The sequence below is a fragment of the Rhinopithecus bieti genome, unplaced genomic scaffold, assembly GCF_001698545.2.
Source record: "Rhinopithecus bieti isolate Rb0 unplaced genomic scaffold, ASM169854v2 scaffold_33446, whole genome shotgun sequence".
NCBI lineage: Eukaryota > Metazoa > Chordata > Mammalia > Primates > Cercopithecidae > Rhinopithecus > Rhinopithecus bieti.
The window spans coordinates 386,396-409,134 of NW_016814242.1; the positions used below are offsets into that span (position 1 = coordinate 386,396).

Sequence of the window (22,739 nt, forward strand, 5' to 3'; positions counted from 1 at the left end):
TCCTCATATATTGCTGGTGGGAATATAAAATAGCAGTTTCTCAAAGAGTTAAATAAACCTTGAAAACATTATGCTAAGTGAAGAAGACACAAAAGGTCACATATTGCATAATTTTATTTATATGAAATATTCAGAATAGGCAAACCCACAGAAACTGAAAGCAGACTGGTGGTTGCCAGAGGCCGGGGAGAAGGGAGCAACTGCTTAATGGTACATAGTTTCCTTTGGGGTGATAAAAATGTTTTGAAACTAGATAGCAGTGGTGGTGGCACAACACATGAATGTACTAAATGCCACTGATTTGTCCACTTTAAAATGCTTAATTTCTTGTAAATTTCACCTCAATTAAAAAAAAAACCAGATATATATCAAATGGCTATTTTTTCTTCCAACTATCCACAGTAGAGGTCATTTACAAATGACCACAATGGAAATTTCAATTAATTTTGCAAGACAAGCTTCTGATTACGACACAATAAAACTAATAATTAATAATTCAAAACCAACAACCCTAATGATTAGAAATTCTTAAGCCTTCCTATATAACTGCTGAATTAATGAAAAAAATTAAAAATATACAAGACTTGTAGTTCCCAAATGCTGATGTGCATTCAGATTACCAAGGGGTGAGGAACTTGTTAAAAATGCAGAAGCTCAGGCCCTACACCCAGAGTGTTAAGCAGAGTTGGAATATCTGCATTTTTCATAAGCCTGCCAGCTGAGACTGATATTCACCAAAGTTTAGAACCAGTGCAAGAGAATATTTAGAAAAAATATAAAGACATCACATATCAAAAGTTACAGGATTCATACAAAGCTGTACTGAAATACTTTCTAAAATAATATTTAAATAAACAGAACATAAACTAAGCAATCCAAATTTTAAAATCAAGCAGTCGAAATTTTAAAATAAAAGGTATGATTAAAAAACAAAAATAGAAATATGGATGACAGTAAAAATGATTGATTAGATAACAATACACAGAAAGGGTCAGGCACCTTGACTTACACTTATAATCCCAGCACTTTGGGAAGCCAAGGTAGGAGGATCACTTGAGTCCAGGAGCTCAAGACCAGCCTAGGTGGCAGTGAGACCCTGTCTCAAACAAAAAAAAAAAAAGGAAAAAAAAAAAAAAAAAAAAGCGGAACTTTAAAATGAGCTTGGTTCTTTACGAAAAAATTTACAAAGTCCCAAAAATTCTAATAAAATAAAGAATTATCAAATAGGTAAAAGCAGAATTAGTAAATTAATCATTTGTAATCAAGCAAGAAAATAAGTTTGTCAGCAAAACAGGTAAAAGCAGAATTAGGAAATTAATCATTTTTAATCAAGCAAGAAATATAAGTGTCAGCAAACTGAAAAAAATACAACTTACCTAGACAACTCTTGAGTTACTTTATCAAAAATATAAGAAGTTATATGTCATTAAAAAACAGAAAAAAATTAATTGCAACATTAGTTATATAATCTACCACTTGGTTGAAAAAAATAAAATTTGTACAGCAGGGGGAAAGTTTTAACAAAATGTAATGGACTTGAAATTCTTTCTGTTAAAGAAGACTTTTGTTCTTTCTTCACTAATAAGAGAAATAAATAGACTTTATTGTCCTCGATTCAAAAGCAAATCTCAAAACAATATAAATGATTCTAAATTACTCATTTTCCAGGCTTAAAAAAAGTCAAAATATTTCCCTATGAACTTTACTATTGAGGTTAACTTTTCATTTTAACATCATTGTGGTCGAGTGTTTAGCCTGTTATTCAACACTGAAAATCAGTAAATAACGGTGATTAGCAAAGAGGAGATAAGAATTAAGAGTCATTCACAATAATTAACATAGTACATATAATGAATCTTTGTTTAATAAAAGGGAGACAGCCCTTTTGTCTTTAGGGTGTTCAGTTGTTTCCTATGGCTGCTGTAACAAATTACTTGGTGGCTTAAAACAGAACGTTATTCTCTTCCACTCCTAGAGGCCAAAAAAGTCTGAAAGCAGTATCATTAGAACAAAAGCAAGGTCACACTCCCTCCAAAGGCTCCACGGGAGAGTCTGTTCCTTGCTTATTCCAGCTGTTGATGGCTGTGGGAATGAATGCCTTGACTTGTGGCCCTAACACTCAAATCTCTGCCTCCTGGTCACAGTGCCTCCACCTCCTCTGTGTATGTATAATCTCTCTCTGCCTCCCTTTGATAAAGATACACAGGATTGCTTTTAGGGACCACTCAGATAATCCAGGATAAGTGCCCTAGACATCAACATCCTCAATTTAATTACAAAAACCATTTTCTAACATACAAGGTAACATTTCACAGGTTCCAGGATTAGGACTTGAATATTTTAGAGAACCATTTTCAGCCTACCACAGATGGTCTCTTTAAAAACCTAACAGGCCTGGCCAGGTGTGGTGGCTCACGCCTGTAATCCCAGCTCTTTGGGAGACCAAAGAGGGCTGACTGCTTGAGCTCAGGAGTTCGAAACCAGCCTGGGAAACACAGCAAAACCCCATCTCTATGTAAAAAATAAAACAAAAGTAAATAAAATTTAAAAGAACAAAACAAGAAAACCCTAATAGGCCAAGCTTTTTTGTCAGGAATTAAATACTATCTTAGTTTCCAGATTTACAATGCCAAAGTCATAAGCCTTCTGACCCTAGACATTGCAAACAAACACCACTGAAATTAACTCGGGAATTTCATCAGGTGCACAGGAAACTATCACATTTGTCCCAAGAATATAAGGGAAGTTTTGTCTGTTTGACTGTATGAGTTAAATTCTGCTCAAATTTTGTAGTCTCAAACTACCTATCTGCATGTATCTGACATGCAAATAAAAACAAAGCGTTCTTTCTCTTCTATATTGGTAAGAAGAGGTCTTTTGTTGGTAAGATTTTCTTATTGCTCCAACATACTTTATAGAGTTGGGTAATAATAAACTAAGTTTTAAATAAATTTGAGACAAACTACTTTCCAAAGGCAGCAAAATTTATTTTATCCTCTAAATTTTCCAGACACACAATTTCAAGACCCACTAGCCCTTGAATCTCCTCCAGAATCAAGCAGTTTCATTCCATAAAATCAAAATAAATTCCAGATGAATTAAGAGTTACATGTAAAATATGAAAACATTATAGAATTACAATAGGAAAATGAGCCAAGAATCAAGAGTCATATACAAAAGGAACACTAAAATAGGCAAAGAAATCAGACTAAAGTAACATGATACCATGTTTCCAATTACTTTTTCATATTTGACAATGATAGTATCCAGCAAAGTGAGGGTATAGGAAAATAAGGCCTCAAACATAAATTGCTAAGAGAATCAACTGATAGAGCCCTTTTAAAAGGCAAATTCAGCATGGCTGGCAAATTATAAAATGCATATACATTTTTACCTAGTATTTTTTTTTTTTTTTTTTTTTTTTTTTTTTGAGATGTCGTCTCGCTCTGTCGCCCAGGCTGGAGTGCAGTGGCCGGATCTCAGCTCACTGCAAGCTCCGCCTCCCGGGTTTACGCCATTCTCCTGCCTCAGCCTCCCGAGTAGCTGGGACTACAGGCGCCCGCCACCTCGCCCGGCTAGGTTTTGTATTTTTTTAGTAGAGACGGGGTTTCACCGTGTTCGCCAGGATGGTCTCGATCTCCTGACCTCGTGATCCGCCCATCTCGGCCTCCCACAGTGCTGGGATTACAGGCTTGAGCCACCGCGCCCGGCCTACCTAGTATTTTCATTCTAAACTTGTATCCTACAAAAGTACTCATAAAAGTAAGAAAAGATAAGATAAAAATGCTCATGGAGGCACTATTTGTATGTGAAAATTAGAAATAGTATAAATGTCCATCAACAGAGAAATGGTTAAATTATGGCATAGCCATATAACTGGAATATTATGCAAGCAGTTTTTAAAAAGTGAAGCACAATCGTCTCAACATCCATGGGGGATCTGTTCCAGGGCCTCTTGAGGACATCAAAATCAACAAATGCACAAGTTCCTCATATAAAATGATATCATATTTGCATACAGCCTGCTCACATCCTCCAACATACTTTTCCCTAAATTACTCATAATATCTAATACAATGTAACTGCCATATAGTTATATTGTTTAGAGAACAATGACAAGAAAAAAGTCTGTACATGTTCAGTACAGAGACAATTCTTTTCAAATATTTTGATCCATGGTTGGTTGAATCTACGAATGTAAAACCTGTGGATACAGAGGGCTGACTAGATATTAACATAAGCAGTCATTCAGAAAGGCAGACATGACATGTGAAATGAAGAAAGCAACTTACAAAATAAATGACTGTTTTTAAAGGAGAAAACAAAAAGAAATATCTATGTACAATAATATGTTTATATATTAATAGAAACCATGTTTTCGAAAATCTTATGACATAGAAAATCCTAAATTAATATAAAGTGAAAAAAGTAGGCTACAAAATTGTATAGGTAATAACATAAATAAAAGTGGCACTATAAAATAAACACAGTTATCAACTATCTCTGAGTAATGTAATTCTGATCTGTTCTTTATATATTTTTTATTTTCCAAAATGTATAAATATTACTTATATAGCATTCAAGTTAACTTTCTTTATTAAGAGAGAGGATCTTGCTATGTTGCCCAAACTGGTGTTGAACTATTAAGCAACTAAAGCAATCCTCCTGCCTCAGCCTCCCAAGTAGCTAGCACTATGGTCAGGAGAGATTCTAACCCTAAAAAATACCAAGAGATTGGGTATAATGATGTGAGTTCATGTACAAAGAAGACTTTTTAAAACTATCTATTTACCAAATCTTATCTATGCTGAAGAATGATCCCTCATTCAGACTGGTTACCTTGAATATGTTTATTCTCATGTTCCACTACCAAAATATTTTGAACTTTTATAGTTTAAAATTTCCTTTGATCAGCTCAGGTAACACCAAAAAAGGGTAATTCTTAAAATTAGTATTAACTAACATAATCATCCAACCTCATCACATAGGTTAGCCCTGAAATAGATTTTGGTTCATTCTAAACAACTCTAGCTTCAAAGGACAAAGATTAGCACAAGCTCTGTCAGTTAAAACACTATGCTGCAACTTTCAACTTGTCTGGGGACAAGGAATAGACCCTGGTTTCAGAAGTTTCCCCCAGGTAAACTTAAGTATTCACTGTCATCAGCACTGTCTTTCCAGTTCACTCATGGTCTTCCTGAGCAGAAGGGGCCTACCCTCAGTCACAATTCTCAAAATCCTACCATCTCTTCAATGCTAAGCTCAAGATACACCTGCTTAGTGAAGCTGTGCCTCTTTTGAACTCCAGAAGCATCTTCTCGCCTGTACTACTGACTTGGTCAGCATGTGTTATTTTTACACAGACCTTCTTTTCATATACTCTAACTTTCCAGTTATACTTTACAAGTAACTAGAAGACACAGTTTCATCTCCAGTGCAACTTGCTGGAGATAAAAACTGAGTGGCCTATCCAAGAAACACAATAGGTGTTTGTTTTCTTTTGTTGTATATAAAGACTGGGACAGCATTAATTTGAGCCTATCGTACTCCAGTGGGCCTTGAATGGCTGCCTGCAAATCATGGGTTTTATCCTACAGTAATGGAGAGTAAAGTTCTGAGTTCAAAAACGATGTGATAAAAGTTCAATTTAGAAAAAGTGGTCCACCGCAGCCAGATGAGAGGAGGGTAATAATGTCTACAGCAAGGAAGATAGTTGGCCTAACATAAAGGGTTAAGTAAAGGGCTTTAAAGTCAGAAAGCACTGACTTCGCCAACACTTCCTTGCTCTCTGACACTGGGAAAGTTATGGCTTTCCTTTCCTTACCAGTAAAACAAAGATGATAAAACCAGACCTGGGCCACACCTGGTGGCACACACCTGTAGTCTCAGCCACTCAGGAGGCTGAGGCAGAAGGACTGCTTGAGCCTAGGAGTTCAAGACAAGTGGGGGCAACATAGTGAGACCCCGTTTCAAACAACAAACAAAACAACAACAACAAAAACACCAAAAACTAGAAACAAATTTTTAAAACCCTAGGTCTTACCCAACCATAGTGGACATTACATGAAATAATGCACACAGCACACATGCCACAATGCCTGTCAAAGGGTAAGCACACTGCACTCTGAGACCAATTCTCTGACACCAACTAGGTGTTCTACAATTCAACTCAATTCTGATACTACTTGGAGTTAATATCAGATCCCACAAGTTAAAGAGCAAGGTTTCCAACAAGACTGCCCTCACTTCAGACATCCCCAGGCTATCCACACTAATGTCCAACTTGGCTACAAATTCAGAGATTCCCAAAACCTCCCTTCAGTTTCAACAATTCTCACAGAAATCACTGAAAGCCCTATACTTAAATAATCACAGTTTCATTACAAAGGCTGCAACTCAGGAACAGCCCAATGGAAGAGGTACACAGAACAAGGGCAAGGTCTAGGAAAGAGGGCAGCGGGACGCAAAGCTTCCCTGCTCTCTCCTGAAGAAATCCAGGTGTCATCCTCCTAGCAAACCAGTACATTCACTGCTATTCCAGGGTTTTTATGTGGGGCTTGATGACCCAGGCATGAGTGATTAAATCACTAGCCAGATGACTGGGCTTTGCTATCCAGTCACTGTCCCCTCCACAGAGACCAGGCGATGGGGCTAAAAGTTCCAAGGTCTCTCTGATGTGGACAGCTCCTTTCCTGAACTATCTAAGGGCCCACCCAGAGTCACCTATCAGGATAAACTCAGGTGTAGTCAAGAGAGACTCTTGTTATGAATAACAAAAGATACATCTATAAGGAAATTCCAAGATTTTTTGAAGCTCATTGTCAGGAACCAAAGACAAAGGCCAGATATAATAGATTCTTCATCATATCACATACACAAGAAATGGAGACTATAATTTCAGAAACTGACTAGTAGATTACTGAAGTAATGCAAAGCATAAAGATCAGGAGAAAAAACATCAAAAGCATTACAAAAGCAGCAGCAATAGAAAAAGGCTGAGGGGGAGGGTGTCGAAATTATCTACAAAGGTTCAAGCCTGGACAATTAAATAGACAGAGACAGACATATCCTGGCAGGAAACCGAATATGGGATTGAGAATGAATTTAGTTTTAATCAAATTGAGACTGAGGTGACAACCAGAGATTGCAGATGAACACTGGGCAGATGGAGATCATGAGCCTAGAGATGAGAGAGGATATGGCCAGAATCAGTTGTCAGAGTTATCCACATAGATGGAACGCCCCCCACCACAAGACTCCCCAAACCCTCACAAAGGAGGATACCAGCTAATGGTGCCACTTAAGCTGCTATGTCAAACAAAAGCAAGTTACTGCATGCAGCAGAGAGTGTAAGGGATAACGTCTAAAAGATTTAGTATTTTTGACTCTAAACAAAATGGTACCTAATCTTTAAAATAAAGATCCAAAAAGAATAACACAACCAAATGCCAAACAGAAATGCTGAGTTTGTTCTTTCACAGAAATGTGTTACTTTATTTTCTAAAAAAGGACATTTATCTCCCTCCAACAGAAATAAATACTTATTTTTCAATGAAAAGGTTACAGAACAAGCATAGAACATGTCAACAATACAACATAAACAGGAACAACTATGATCAATTCAAAAAGCGTTGTGTTCAGATACATGAAGCAAGACAAAAAACTCAAGCATCTAAATCATTACAAAGACTTACCCAGAGCTTTTAGAGTCCTGCTTTTTAAAGTACGTTCAGTAGCTAGAAACTGTCTCGTTAACTGACCATGGGTTCAGAAGCATCACAATTTACTTTCCCCTGGAATGCATATATCACATCATCCATTTGTTGCCAGCTTCCCAGAAGAGAGTACCCACTCTGTATTTCAGCCTGTGAACATGATAAATGGGAGAAAAAAGAGAAAGCAGAGTTTGGGAACAGTGCACTGGGCTAATCAGATGGTTCATGGAGTTATGGGCCCAGGGACCTGAAACATCTGACTACTGAATGGATTAACGCACAGGGCAACTCAGGAAGCTGGGTCATAGTGCTTGGGAGGGAATGCCAAAAGACTGAGGTGAGAGCCCAATATGCGTGCCACCTCTGTAAAGATCCAGAGAGAGAGGGCAGCTGAAATGTTAACACTGGCCAGGTCCTTGGAACTTCCACTTCTCCCTGAGCCAGAATTGAACAGCAAGGGCAAAATCACAGCCTAGATCCCGCCCCAAGTGTCAGGCCTCTGAGCCCAAGCTAAGCCATCATATCCCCTGTGACCTGCACGTATACATCCAGATGGCCTGAAGCAACTTAAGATCCACAGAAGTGAAAATAGCCTTAACTGATGACATTCCATCATTGTGATTTGTTTCTGCCCCATCCTAACTGATCAATGTACTTTGTAATCTCCCCCACCCTTAAGAAGGTTCTTTATAATTCTCCCCAAAACATTGCTCTCAACTCTACCGCCTATCCCAAAACCTATAAGAACTAACGATAATCCACCACCCTTTGCTGACTCCTTTGTCAGACTCAGCCCGCCTGCACCCAGGTGAAATAAACAGCCATGTTGTTTACACAAAGCCTGTTTGGTGGTCTCCTCACACGGACGCTTGAGACATTTGGTGCCAAAGACCCGGGTCAGCGGGACTCCTTCAGGAGACCAGTCCGCTGTCCTCATCCTCACTCCATGAAGAGATCTACCTACGACCTTGGGTCCTCAGACCAACCAGCCCAAGGAACATCTCATCAATTTTAAATCAGGTAAGTGGCCTCTTTTTACTATCTTCTCCAATCTCTCTCAATATCCCTCAACCTCTTTTTCCTTTCAATCTTGGTGCCACCCTTCAATCTCTCCCTTCTCTTAATTTCAATTCCTTTCATAAATTCCTTTCATTTTCTGGTAGAGACAAAGGAAACACATTTTATCCATAGACCCAAAACTCTAGCACCGGTCATGGATTCGGGAAGGCAGCCTTCCCTTGGTGTTTAATCATTGCCGGGACGCGTCTCTGATTATTCACCCACGTTCCATTGGTGTCTGATCTCCGCAAGGACGCCTGCCTTGGTCATTCACCCACGTTGCCTTGGTGGCAAGTCAATTGCGGGGACGCCTGCTTTGGCTGCTCACCCATGCTGCAGCCCAGGGCTGCTCCCCACCCCCTTCTTCGTGTCTCTACCCTTCTCTTTAAACTTGCCTCCTTCACTATGGGCAACCTTTCACCCTCCATTCCCGCTTCTTCTCCCTTAGCCTGTGTTCTCAAGAACTTAAAACCTCTTCAACTCTCACCTAACCTAAAATCTAAGTGTCTTATTTTCTTCTGCAAATACCGCTTGGCCCAATACAAACTCGACAGTAGTTCTAAGTGGCCAGAGAATGGCACTTTCGATTTGTCTATCCTACAAGATCTAGATAATTTTTGTCGAAAAATGGGCAAATGGTCTGAGGTGCCTGACGTCCAGGCATTCTTTTACACATTGGTCCCTCCCTAGTCTCTGCTCCCAATGAGACTCATCCAAATCTTTCTTCTTTCTCTCCTGTCTGTTCCTTCAGTCTCCACCCCAAGCTCTGAGTCCTTTGAATCCTTTTCTATGGACTCATCTGATCTCTTCCCTCCTCCCCAGGGTGCCCCTCGCCAGGTCAAGCCAGGTCCCAGTTCTTCCTCAGCCTCTGCTCCCCAACCCTATAATCCTTCTATCACCTTCTCTCCTCACACCCGGTCTGGCTTACAGTTTCGTTCCACGACTAGCCCTCCCCAACCTGTCCAACAATTTCCTCTTAAAGAGGTGACTGGAGCTAAAGGCATAGTCAAGGTTAATGCTCCTTTTTCTTTATCCGACCTTTCCCAAATCAGCCAATGTTTAGGCTCTTTCTCATCCGACCCCACTAAATATATACAGGAATTCCAATATCTAACTCTGTCCTACGATTTAACCTGGAGTGACCTAAATGTCATCCTAACTTCTACCCTCTCCCCAGATAAACAGGAAATAGTTTATTCTCTAGCCCAATCTCACGCTGATAACCACCAGCTTCATGAGCCAGACCTCCAGGAAGGCATTAGAGCAGTTCCCTGAGAAGATCCCCAACGGAACTATCAGGCAGATTCCCTAGGTATAGCTAGGCGAGATTACATGGTTTCCTGACTAGTTGAAGGGCTTAACAAGGCAGCTTACAAAGCTGTTAATTTTAACAAATTTAAAGAAACTACCCAAGGTAAAGACGAAAACCCAGCCCAGTCCACCCTGGACCCAGAGGGGCCAGAAGGCCACCCTATTCTTACTATGCATTTTATCACCCAGTGAGCTCCTGACATTGGAAAAACCTCCAAATATTGGAATCTGGCCCTCAAACCCCAAAACCAGGAATTAATCAACCTCGCCTTCAAGGTGTACAATAGTAGAGAGGAGGTAGCCAGACAGCAACGCATTTCTGAGTTACAGCTACTTGCCTCCGCAGTAAGACAACCCACAACCACGTCTCCAGCATACAAGAACTTCAGAACCTCCAAGCCAAGGCTCCCAGAGGCTCCTTCAAAACATTCTCGTGGACCTTGCTTCAAATGCCAAAAGCCTGGCCTCTGGGCCTTAGAATGCCAGCAGCCCAGGATTCCTTCTAAGCCGTGCCCTGTCTGTGCAGGCCCCCACTGGAGGTCGGACTGTCTGACTCATATCACTGCTGCTCCTAAAGCCCCTGGAGCCCAAACCCAATGTTCTTTGGCTGATTCTTTCCCAGATCTCCTTGGTTTAGCAGCTGGAGACTGACGCTACCCGATCACCTCAGAAAACTCCCTGGACCATCAGGTAACTCTTACGGTGGAGGATAAGTCAGTCCTCTTCTTAATCAATACGGAGGCTACCCACTCCACATTACCTTCTTTTCAAGGGCGTGTTTCCCTTGCCTCCATAACTGTTATGAGTATTGAAGGCCAGGCTTCTAAACCTCTTAAAACTTCCCAACTCTGGTGCCAACTTACACAATACTCTTCTAAGCACTCCTTTTTAGTTATCCCCACCTGCCCAGCTTCCTTATTAGGTCGAGACATTTTAACTAAATTATCTGCTTCGCTGACTATTCCTGGGCTACAGCCACACCTTATTGCCGCCTTTTCCCCCAGTTCAAAGCCTCCTTCGCATCCTCTCCTTGTATCTCCCCACCTTAATCCACAAGTATAGGATACCTCTACTCCCTCCTTGGCAACAAATGATGCACCCCTTACCATCCCATTAAAACCTAATCACCCTTACCCCACTCAACGCCAGTATCCCGTCCCGCAGCACGCTTTAAAACGATTAAAGCCTGTTATCACTCACCTGTTACAGCATGGCCTTTTAAAGCCTGTAAACTCTCTTTACGATTCCCCATTTTACCTGTCCAAAACCGGACAAGTCTTACAGGTTAGTTCAGGATCTGTGCCTGATACAACAAAATTGTTTTGCCTATCCACNTCCCCTTACCATCCCATTAAAACCTAATCACCCTTACCCCACTCAACGCCAGTATCCCGTCCCGCAGCACGCTTTAAAACGATTAAAGCCTGTTATCACTCACCTGTTACAGCATGGCCTTTTAAAGCCTGTAAACTCTCTTTACGATTCCCCCATTTTACCTGTCCAAAAACCGGACAAGTCTTACAGGTTAGTTCAGGATCTGTGCCTGATACAACAAAATTGTTTTGCCTATCCACCCCGTGGTGCCAAACCCATATACTCTCCTATCCTCAATACCTCCTTCCACAACCCATTATTCTGTTCTGGATTTCAAACATGCTTTCTTTACTATTCCTTTGCATCCTTCATCCCAGCCTCTTTTTGCTTTCACTTGGACTGACCTTGACACCCATCAGGCTCAGCAAATTACCTGGCCTGTACTGTCGCAAGGCTTCACAGAAAGCCCCCATTACTTCAGTCAAGCCCAAATTTCTTCCTCATCTGTTACCTATCTCGGCATAATTCTCATGAAAACACATGGGCTCTCCCTGCTGATCGTGTCTGGCTAATCTCCCAAACCCCAATCCCTTCTACAAACAACAACTCCTTTCCTTCCTAGGCATGGTTACGTACTTCTGCCTTTGGATACCTAGTTTTACCATCCTGACTAAACCATTATATAAACTCACAAAAGCAAACCTAGCTGACCCCACAGACCATAAATCCTTTCACCACTCCTTTCCATTCCTTAAAAACAGCCCTAGAAGCTGCCCCAACGCTAGCTCTCCCTAACTTATCCCAACCCTTTTTCATTACACACAGCCAAAGTGCAGGGCTGTGTGGTCGGAATTCTTACACAAGAGCTGGGACTGCGCCCTGTAGCCTTTTTATCCAAACAACTTGACCTTACTGTTTTAGCCTAGCCATCATGCCTCCGTGCAGCCGCCCTAATACTTTTAGAGACCCTCAAAATCACAAATTATGCTCAACCCACCCTCTACAGTTCTCGTAACTTCCAAAATCTGTTTTCTTCCTCACACCTGACACATATACTTTCTGCCCTCCCCAGCTCTTTCAGGTCTACTCACTCTTTGTTGAGTCTCCCACAATTACTATTGTTCCTGGCCCAGACTTCAATCCGGCCTCCCACATTATTCCTGATACCACACCTGACCCCCATGACTGTATCTCCCTGATACACCTGACATTCACCCCATTTCCCCATATTTCTTTCTTTCCTGTTCCTCACCCTGATCACACTTGGTTAATTGATGGCAATTGCACCAGGCCTAATCGCCACACACCAGCAAAGGCAGGCTATGCTATAGTATCTTCCCCATCAATCTTTGAGGCTACTGCTCTGACCCCATCCACTACCTCTCAGCAAGCCAAACTCATTGCCTTAATTTGGGCCCTTACTCTTGTAAAGGGACTATGCATCAATATTTATACTGATCTCATATCCTACACCACCATGCTGTTTTATGAGCTGAAAGGTTTCCTCACTACACAAGGGTCCTCCATCATTAATGCCTCTTTAATAAAAACTCTTCTCAAGGCCGCTTTACTTCCAAAGGAAGCTGGAGTCATTCACTACAAGGGCCTTCAAAAGGCATCAGATCCCATCGCTCAGGACAATGCTTATGCTGATAAGGTAGCTAAATTGCAGCTAGTGTTCCAACTTCTGTCCCTCACAGCAGTTTTTCTCCTTCTCATCTGGTCACTCCCACCTACTCCCCCACTGAAACTTCCACCTATCAATCTCTTCCCACACAAGGCAAATGGTTCTTGGACCAAGGAAAATATCTTCTTCCAGCCTCACAGGCCCATTCTATTCTGCCGTCATTTCATAGCCTCTTCCATGTAGGTTACAAGCTGCTAGCCCGCCTCTTAGAACCTCTCATTTCCTTTCCATCGTGGAAATCTATCCTCAAGGAAATCACTTCTCAGTTGTTCCATCTGCTATTCTACTACTCCTCAGGGATTGTTCAGGCCCCCTCCCTTCCCTATATATCAAGCTTGGGGATTTGCCCCTGCCCAGGACTGGCAAACTGACTTTACTCACATGCCTCGAGTCACGAAACTAAAATACCTCTTGGTCTAGGTAGACACTTTCACTAGATGGGTAGAGGCCTTTCCCACAGGGTCTGAGAAGGCCACCGCGGTCATTTCTTCCCTTCTGTCAGACATAATTCCTTGGTTTGGCCTTCCCACCCCTATACAGTCTAATAACGGACTGGCCTTTACTAGTCAAATCACCCAAGCAGTTTCTCAGGTTCTTGGTATTCAGTGGCACCTGGTTTTACCTCAAACCGCCACTCTTAAGTCTCACTTTAAGTAGACAGAAGATCTTCAGTGACAAAGTACACTCCAATACTTTCACCCTGATGAAGTCCTATACTTTACTTTTATACTTAACTCTTATTCTCGTTTCCATTCTTACGCCACCCTCTACCTATCCCCAGCTATCTCCATCACACTATCAATCTCAGTCACTCTCTCCTAGCCGTTTCTAATCCTTATTTAACAAACGCTGGCTTTGCATTTGTCTTTCCTCCAAAATCGCAGAGGCCTTGACTTACTCACTACTAAAAAAAAAAAAAAAGTTGGGGGGGGAGGACTTTATATTGTTAAATGAAGAGTGTTGTTTTTATCTAAATCAATCTGGCCTGGTATATGACAACATAAAACTAGCTCCTACAGTGTCTTACTGGCCAATTCATGCATCTCAATTTCTACCCTATGTTTTCCTCCACAAAAAAGTAATCCCTGTCCAACTTTCGCTTCCAGCAAGATCAAATAGATGTAGTTTTTCCTACTGCTCTAGCTAAGTACAACTAAAAATCCTAGCCATTATATGTAAAACAAATATGGGAAGACTCTGGACTCTGAAGATACAGATAAGGCAAACCAGATAGGCACCTTGGGACCCATGGAAAACATGGTGGTGAGTTCCCTGGGTTTTCTTTTCGCCTCAACATATACCACAGACAACAAGCTTAAAACCAAAAACAAACAAAAAACAAAACACAAACCCCTGCTCTCCTAAGCCAAAGAACTGAACAACAACATGCCCTCCAGCCAATACCACAGAAAAAAACTGGCCCACCCCCACCCACAAAAGCAAAAGCCATGTGGGGAGTCTAAGGCAGTAATGTTGTTCAGGTGTGTCTGCCCCTTATCCCTACAGGGGAGATATTAGAGAATTCTAGACTTCCTTCCCTGCCAGGTGGTAATAAAACCACCTTCCCCTGCCAGGAAGTATCTGTGGAGACACCTGGAGAGCCTGGGTTTCTCCTCCCACCTGGCAGTAATGAGACATCCCTTCTGATCCCCACTGGCGTGGTATCTATCAGAGGAGGCCTAGAGTCAGTTTCACCACAGCCCAAGGGTAAGAAGGCCATCCCCTCCCAGTGGTATTAGTAGAGTCCTAAAGAGGGGCTCACACTCCTACAACTGCCCAGCAGTAATGAGGACGTCCACTTTGTGTGTCAATGGATCAGTTCCTCAAAAGCACAAACTACCACAACTCACCCAAAATTAAATGGATTATCTGAATAGCCCTAATAACTGTTAAAGAAACTGAATGAAGCCTTCGAAAAAGAAATCTGGCCCAGATCATTTCTTTAAAGAATTCTACCAATGTTTAAAGAATTAAGATCAATTCTACACAATCTCTTCCAGAAAACAGAAGCATAGGGAGCACTTCCAATTTTTTTTTTTTTTTTTTTTTTTAGACAGGGTCTCACTCTGTCACCCAGGCTGGAGTTCAGTGGCATGATCACGGCTCACTGCAGGCTCAAGTGATCCTCCTGCTGCAGCCTCCCAAGTAGCTAGGACTATAGGTGCATGCCACCATATCTGGCTAACTTTTTAATTTTTTTTTATAGAGTCAGGGCCTCCCTATGTTGCCCAGGCTGGTTTTCAACTTCTGGGCTCAAGCAATCCTCCCAGAGGATGGTTTCGGGCTACCAGATTATAGACGTGAGCCACCACACTCAACCTAAAAGGGAGATCTAACTGCAGACAGAAGTGGAGAAGGCCATAATGTGACCATAGAAGGAGAGATTAATAATACAACCATAAACCAAGGAATGCCATCAGCCACCAGAAGCTAGAAAAGGCAAGGAGCAGATTCTCCCCCAGATCTTCCAGAGGTGGCATGGCCCTCTGACACTGTGATCTTGGCTGACTGATACTGATTTCAGAATTGTGGCCTCCAGAACGTTGAGAAATAAATGCCTGACGTTTTAAGCCACCATGTTTGCAGTAATTTGTTATGGCAGCCACAGGAAACTGGTATAAATACCTCCCCATCTCCAAATAAATATGTATTTATTTATTTGCATACATATATGACTAGTCTTAAGTACAAATGCAAAAGAGAAAATCAGATACAATTTCAGAGTTCCCCATTCAAAATGATAATATAACACCCCTAATTTTTTTATAAAGTATAGATAAAAAGAGAAATAAATACAGCTTTGGAAATTATATCCACTGGATCCAATTATATCCAATGTATACTCAGTTCCCTGAAGATTAGCCTACTCAATAGACAAGAACTGTTTATCAAGTAGCCTAGCAAAATTGAAGACTCAATCTTTATTAACTCTGACTTCTAGTATATTTCTTCTCTGAAGGAAAGAGAAGCTAAATTGTATAGGTTTCATTACTACCATAAAGAAATTCAACAAAATAAGGTCACTCTGGCACTCCTTGGAGTCCTCTAGATTATTTCCATCCTGCTTCTCCACCGCCTTCCCATTCTTAGTGAACAAAGCAAACATAATCCTTGCTTTAATTTAATCAACTGGTCTTAATGAACCACCACGTTAAAAATGTAAACAACCTAGGGCCAGGTGCAGTGGCTCACGCCTGTAATCCCAGTCCTTTGGAAGGCCGAAGAGGAAGAATCACTTCAGCTCAGGAGTTCGGGACCAGCCCAAGCAACACAGAGAGACTTCATCCCTACAAAAAAAAAAATAGAAAAATTGGCCAGGTGCGGTGGCACATGCCTGTAGTCCCAGCTACTCTGGGAAGCTGAGCTGGGAGGATCACTTGAGTCCATGCATTCAAGGTTACAGTGAGCTGTGATCAGGCTACTGCAATCCAGTCTGGGCAACAGAGTGAGACTCTGTCTCTATAAAAATAAAAAATTAAAAAAAACCTAAGTTTAAATCTGTAGTCACTCTCATTAAGAAGTATGTTAACCCAGTAAACTCTTCAGGTTGAGCACTACATCATAAAATTTCATTATGTGTATAACACAAACAATAAACCTGGTAATATATTTTACTGAATTTCGAAATGATATAATGGAACATGCAAGACTATCAAAACAATCATTATAACACATGAAAGGGGAAAAGGCAAAAAGGATGTCTCATTTAAATCTCCCACATTATAGACAGACTCACCCTAAGTAGCTACAGTAAGTTACATTCAGCATGGATATTCAGAAACTTTGGACATAACTTGTAATACAAGGCACACTCACTGAAATAATCCCTTACACTTAAAGCCACACAAGTACAGTATATTTTAAATTTACAGTACATTAAAACAGGCATTATAGCATAGCAATTAAGAGCACAGACTCTGAAACTAGACTGCATAGGTTCAAATCCATGCCCTGTACCTTCTTTGGGCTTCTGTTTCCTCATAAGCAAAATGAAGATAATAACAGTACTTGTATTTACTTCACAGTGGAAGCTGAGAGGGTTAAAAGGAGTTAAAACTTAAAGCATTTAGAACAGAACTCAGTATACACCTGGCACTCACACATTATTAAAAGAGAGGGTCGCTATTACTACCTACGGTCTTCATAACAGTTTCATGGCTACCGTGTTTACTTTTCATCATAGAAAACCTAGAGGTGATGAAATCTCAGTGACCTCTGTACTGAAGGCATTGATTTGTGTTTATCTCCTTCTCTACACAGTAAAGCTCAAAGACATAAATAGTGTCTTATTTAAAACTCTGTCCCCATCACCAAGTCCATGGTGTGTGTCCAAAAATGATCAAGTTTAGTCAAGAAATATTTTGGTGTTTAAGCTACCCCAACTTTCAATCATTTTCCTCCCTAACTCTACACAGGTAAATTTTTATTTAAAGGCTACACAAAAAGAAAATAATAATTCTAATACAGCATTTATATTACGAAAGCAGAAATGGTCAGAGCCACAGCCAAGGCTGCCTTTCCCAAGACACCTAAACATTCCAGTGGGGGAAGAGTCCCTGTCAAGAGTTAAAAACAATCCCCTCAGTCCATGCTCCCAGTCACATGGAGCTGGAAGAGCTGGAAAAACCGCCACCACCACTCATTCCTCTTTCTTCATCATTTATTCTTATCTTCATCTAGCATTTCCCTTCTTTGTGACACCACCACTAGATAGCAGCTCACCACATGCTATCCCTCTCCTCCATGAGTTCTCCCAAGGGAATTAACTATATACACTTACATAAAACAGATGTGATCTCCTATTTGAGATGAAAAACTAAGGGTACCATAACTCTTCCCTTTATCTTTGTCCCTAGAACAGTAATCCACTTTCTCTGAGGAAGTGAACAACTGAAGTCTTCAGGAATCTCAACTGTGAAAGGCTGCAGATGGTTCTGTAACCGCCTATGAAAGGCGGTTAATCCTCTACTATCAGCTTTCACTGATGGCAACCCCTCATATGTCTCTTCCATTTGCCTCCCGAGTTTTTACAGTAGGATCCCTATGGCCCTACTGCCACAAGGAGAGGACAAGGTAAAGGTGTGAATAAACCTCATAAGACTTTCTTGGGGCATTACCTCACAGCCATAGGGAACACACCGAAGGTTTTTCTTAGCTCACTGCATTAAAAACCTTGCAGCCAAAGGAATTACAGCAGTCCTCATTATCCAACAGCAATTAGTGTCTCATGGGGAGAGGACCACACAGCCATTTCTCTTTAACAAGGACCATATTTTGTAACGAAGAAAAAGAGATCTGCTTAGAATTTTCCCAAAAAATAAAACAAAAAAATCCAGTATGTTCATAAAATATCATGTATTATATTGACCAAAATTTAGATTACACTTTGCAACTATGCATTAATTCTTAGGACAAAAAACTAATGAATAGATGGAGTGCTTGGGGCACAATTTTGTGACCAAATTGTAAAACAGCATGATGTGACAGCCTTAATTTCACATTTGCCTTTTGCAAAACAATTATAGAACAGTCATTTTAGCCAAAAAAAAATTATACTTTTCTTCATTTGTCTCCTGGAGCCTCTCACACCCCTTTTAAATTCTTTTAAAGTACCTCTTTCATAATTATCCCTGCTGTTTTTTCTCATTTAAAGTGTTCTTGCATTGCCATACTCTCACTAGAGCCTCTTTTTTATTACTGAAGTATATACATAAAGAGCACAAATCTTCATATTTTTACACATTCTGAATTTTTACATATACATATACTCATGTAACCACCACACATCTCAATGTGTAAAATGTTGCAAGAAGGTTCCCTCATGCCCTTTCCCAGTCATTACCACCACCACCACCAACCCAGAGTAATCACTATTCTGACTTCTGTCACCAGAGAAGTACTGTACTTATTTTTGAACTTCATTTAAATGGAATCATGCAGTGTACAATCTTATGTCTGACTTTGTAAGATACATCCATGTTGATACATATATCCGTAATTCATTGTCTTTTATTGGTTTTGCAGTGTTTCATCTTATAAATATATGACAATTTACTCATCCATTCTACTGCTGATGTACAACTGAGTTATATCCAATTTTTGATTATGAATAAAGGCATTATAAACATTCTTTAACATTTTTTTTAGTAGACACAAGCATTAGTTTCTCTTGAGTATACCTAGGAACGAATGCAAGCATTTGATCATGGGAAGGAGTAGACAAAGCCACAGTCTTCCAAAGTGACTGTATCATTTGACAACAATATGTAAGAGATCCAGCTGGTCTACACTCTTGCCAACACTGGAACTGTCCATCTTTTTAATTTTAGTTATTCTGGAAGGTGTATAGCAGTATCTCATTATTGTTTTAATTTATATTTCCCAATGACAAATAATGTTAAGTACCTTTTTATATGCATACTGGCCATTCTGAGACCCTCTAATAGAAAGTGCCTGTTCAAGACGCCTACACATTTTTAAAATGATTTTTCTCATTAATTATTTTATGCTACACATACACAAATACACACACAGAGACAGCATGAGTCCTTGGTCAGATATATAAATTGCAAATTTCTTCTTCCAGTCCATATTTTGCTCTTCATTTTCTTAGTGGTGTCTTTAGATGAAGAGAAGTTCCCAAGTTTAATGAACTCTGAAGACAAATTTATCAATCATTTTCATGATCAGTGCTTTCTGAGTCCTTTTTAAGAATCTCTGCCTATTCTAGGCACTAGTTCTTTATCTGCGCTTATGGTTTCAGCAGTTCTCCCCCTAGCTTTGACTTCATGAAATCCTGCCTCTTTTGCAAGATTTGCACCCCCTACCTTGTAGTCGATTTGCACTGCATTCATGTTATGTTGTTAGGTGCTGGACAACTTTAGTGTTACACATGTTTAAGTGGAGATCAGCTTTAAAACTAGAGAAATCATCAGTGATTACTTTCATATTACAATGATACCTGTACAAATATATTCAAAACCTAATGTAAAAAGAAAAAAAATTCTAATACCCATTATCCTAGCATTTTTCCCCCAAACATACCTTAGATGATTCTTTCTACACCTTTTAAACAAAGAACTTCCTGCTCTATCCTTTTTCCTAAATTAGTTAAGAAGACCTCCAGTTTCCAACCATATAGTTCCAAAGAAATAAACCTTACTCTTACGGCAAGCACGTACTCCCCTCCACAACCCTGTTATCTTCACATCCAATCACTCTCACAACATGCTTTCAAAATGTGTGTGGAATGTGAACTTTGCTCTGCCACAGCCAATGCCTGGTTCCTTCCCTCACCATCCCTTGTCTGGAGTATGCAAACTGTCCTTAACTGGTCTCCTCTTTACAGTCTGTCTTTCACCCTGTCACCAAAGTCACCTTTCAAAAACATAAAGTTGAGGTTATGCATCTAATCGAGCTCCTTCTACAGTTCCCACTGTCCGCAGGATAAAGTCACTCTCTTAGCTAAGAGTTCACAACCTGGCTCTAACCTTTCCTGGCTTCCCTCCCAGCAACACCTACAATACTCTGGTCTGACCCCTGGACACCATGAGCTCTCACTTGTCCTGGCTTTGCTCTGCTTCTCCCTATGCCTTTATCCTCCAGTTAGCTCCCTTCCTCTCCTGGCCAGGCCCACCCCAGAAGTAGTAACTGTTCCCTTTTATGTGCTCTCACAGCTCTCTGCACCCACAACTATATTTGAGTTCTTATCACACTTTAATCATTTATTTATTTGTCTCAACTGTCTACAAACTTCTGGACCTGGGACTTCTCCCTGAATTCCTCAAGGGTAGGGTCAGGAGTTAATGTTTACATCCTAAAGACTTGGCGGGGCTATTCCATAAAGGTTCAATGAAAGAATAAATGTCCTAGCCACTTTTACTCATCCTATTTTTTCAATAAATAAAGACTGGAAAATTAGCACAAGTATATCAAAACAGCAAGCTTAACTAAAATTAGTTTTCTTTTAAAAGTCCCCAGCAAATTATTCTTTTAAAAAATGTAATAAAACAAAATCTCAATTACTGATTTGTGCTTCCTGATAGAAATTATTCATAACTGGCCAGGCACAGTGGCTCATACCTGTAATCCCAACACTTTGGGAGGCCGAGGCAGGCAGATCACCTGAGGTCGGGAGTTCAAGACCAGCCTGACCAACATGGAAAAACCCCGTCTCTACTAACAATACAAAATTAGCCAGGCGTAGTGGCACATGTCTGTAATCCCAGCTACTCGGGAGGTTGAGGCAGGAGAATCACTTGAACCCGGGAGGCAGAGGTTATGGTGAGCTGAGATGGTTCCATTGCACTCCAGCCTGGGCAACAAGAGCAAACCTCCCTCTACAAAAAAAAAAAAAAAGAAATCAATCATAACTCTGTTTCAAAATAAATTTTTAACTAATGGGCAACAAAAGTAAGATGAATATACCACTTAACCAAGGTAAATGTAACTGTTACCACACAACTGGATGCCAAGGGAATAAAACGTGATTATTTACACAACTAAAAGATCACAAACAAAACTACTGGCTTGAATATGTGTTCATTCTAGGACATCGCTGGAGCCTTTGAAAAGAAAATATATATATTAAAATGAAAATTTGCGCATATATGTTTCCCCTTAACACATAACACATCTGTATGTCACAGGAAGATAGTATGCATAGTGGTAGTAAGACAGTAAGAACACAGGCTGGAAACACAATGTTAATTGTGTGACATGGACAAATTACTTAAACTTCAACGTGCTTCAGTTTCCTCATCTGCAAAATAAAGATAATAAATGTATCCACCTCACAGTGATGCTAGATGACTGAGTTGGCACATGTAAGTCCCCTGATTCAGAGCCTGGCAGAGGACATGAATGCAGAGGAATAAATTTCAAATATTTTCACTGTTTTTTTAACTTTTTTAAGCCCTTTTACACATACTGTCTTTTCTTTTCCTCCCAACAGTGCAATGAGATTGTTTGAATACGAAATACTCACTTTAGAGATAAGACACCAATAGTGAAGTTGTATGATTACCCTATTTTTTTTTAAACTTTTATTTATTTATTTATTTTGAGACTGAGTCTCGATCTGTCGCCCAGGCTGGAGTACAGTGGCGCGGTCTCGGCTCACTGCAAGCTCTGCCTCCCAGGTTCACGCCATTCTCCTGCCTCAGCCTCCCGAGTAGCTGGGACTACAGGCACCCACCACCACGCCCAGTTAATTTTTTTTTTTCTGTATTTTTAGTAGAGACGGGTTTCACCGTGTTAGCCAGGATCCTGACCTCGTGATCCACCTGCTTCCGCCTCCCAAAGTTCTGGGATTACAGGCGTTAGCTACCGCGCCTGGCCACCCTGAGACACTTTTAAGTGGCAGAGTTTGGACTAGAATCCACACATAATCTCAACCCCAGGCCAAACTGACCAAATCTCCACGGATCCAGTTTGGAAGAAAGAATCTTTTGGGTTTTCCCCATTGCTTCCTCCTGGTTGTCAGTAACAGCCAGCCTAAAGACCTCACAGGGGCAAATGCAGAGGACCACATGTTCAAATTAAAAAGTAGGAGAAGCCTGGCTTTCACAGAAACTGACACATAGTTGGCCCTCCAGAGATGGCAGCTATTGACTGAAACTTACAAGCACTATTACATTTTTCTCAGTTACAGA

At 40.6% G+C, this 22,739-nt stretch overlaps 1 protein-coding gene across 3 annotated transcripts in view; it reads right to left on the reverse strand.

Annotated features, from left to right (window-relative positions):
* LCLAT1 (lysocardiolipin acyltransferase 1) overlaps positions 1-22,739 on the reverse strand; it is a 233,573-nt gene that overhangs the window by 201,599 nt on the left and 9,235 nt on the right. The window contains exon 3 of one of the 3 annotated variants that reach the window (XM_017850055.1): positions 7,695-7,865. The exons of the other annotated variants lie outside the window; for them this stretch is intronic. The gene's annotated coding sequence lies outside the window, so the exon portion shown is untranslated. The remainder of the gene's footprint in view (positions 1-7,694; positions 7,866-22,739) is intronic. 3 annotated transcript variants of the gene reach the window in all.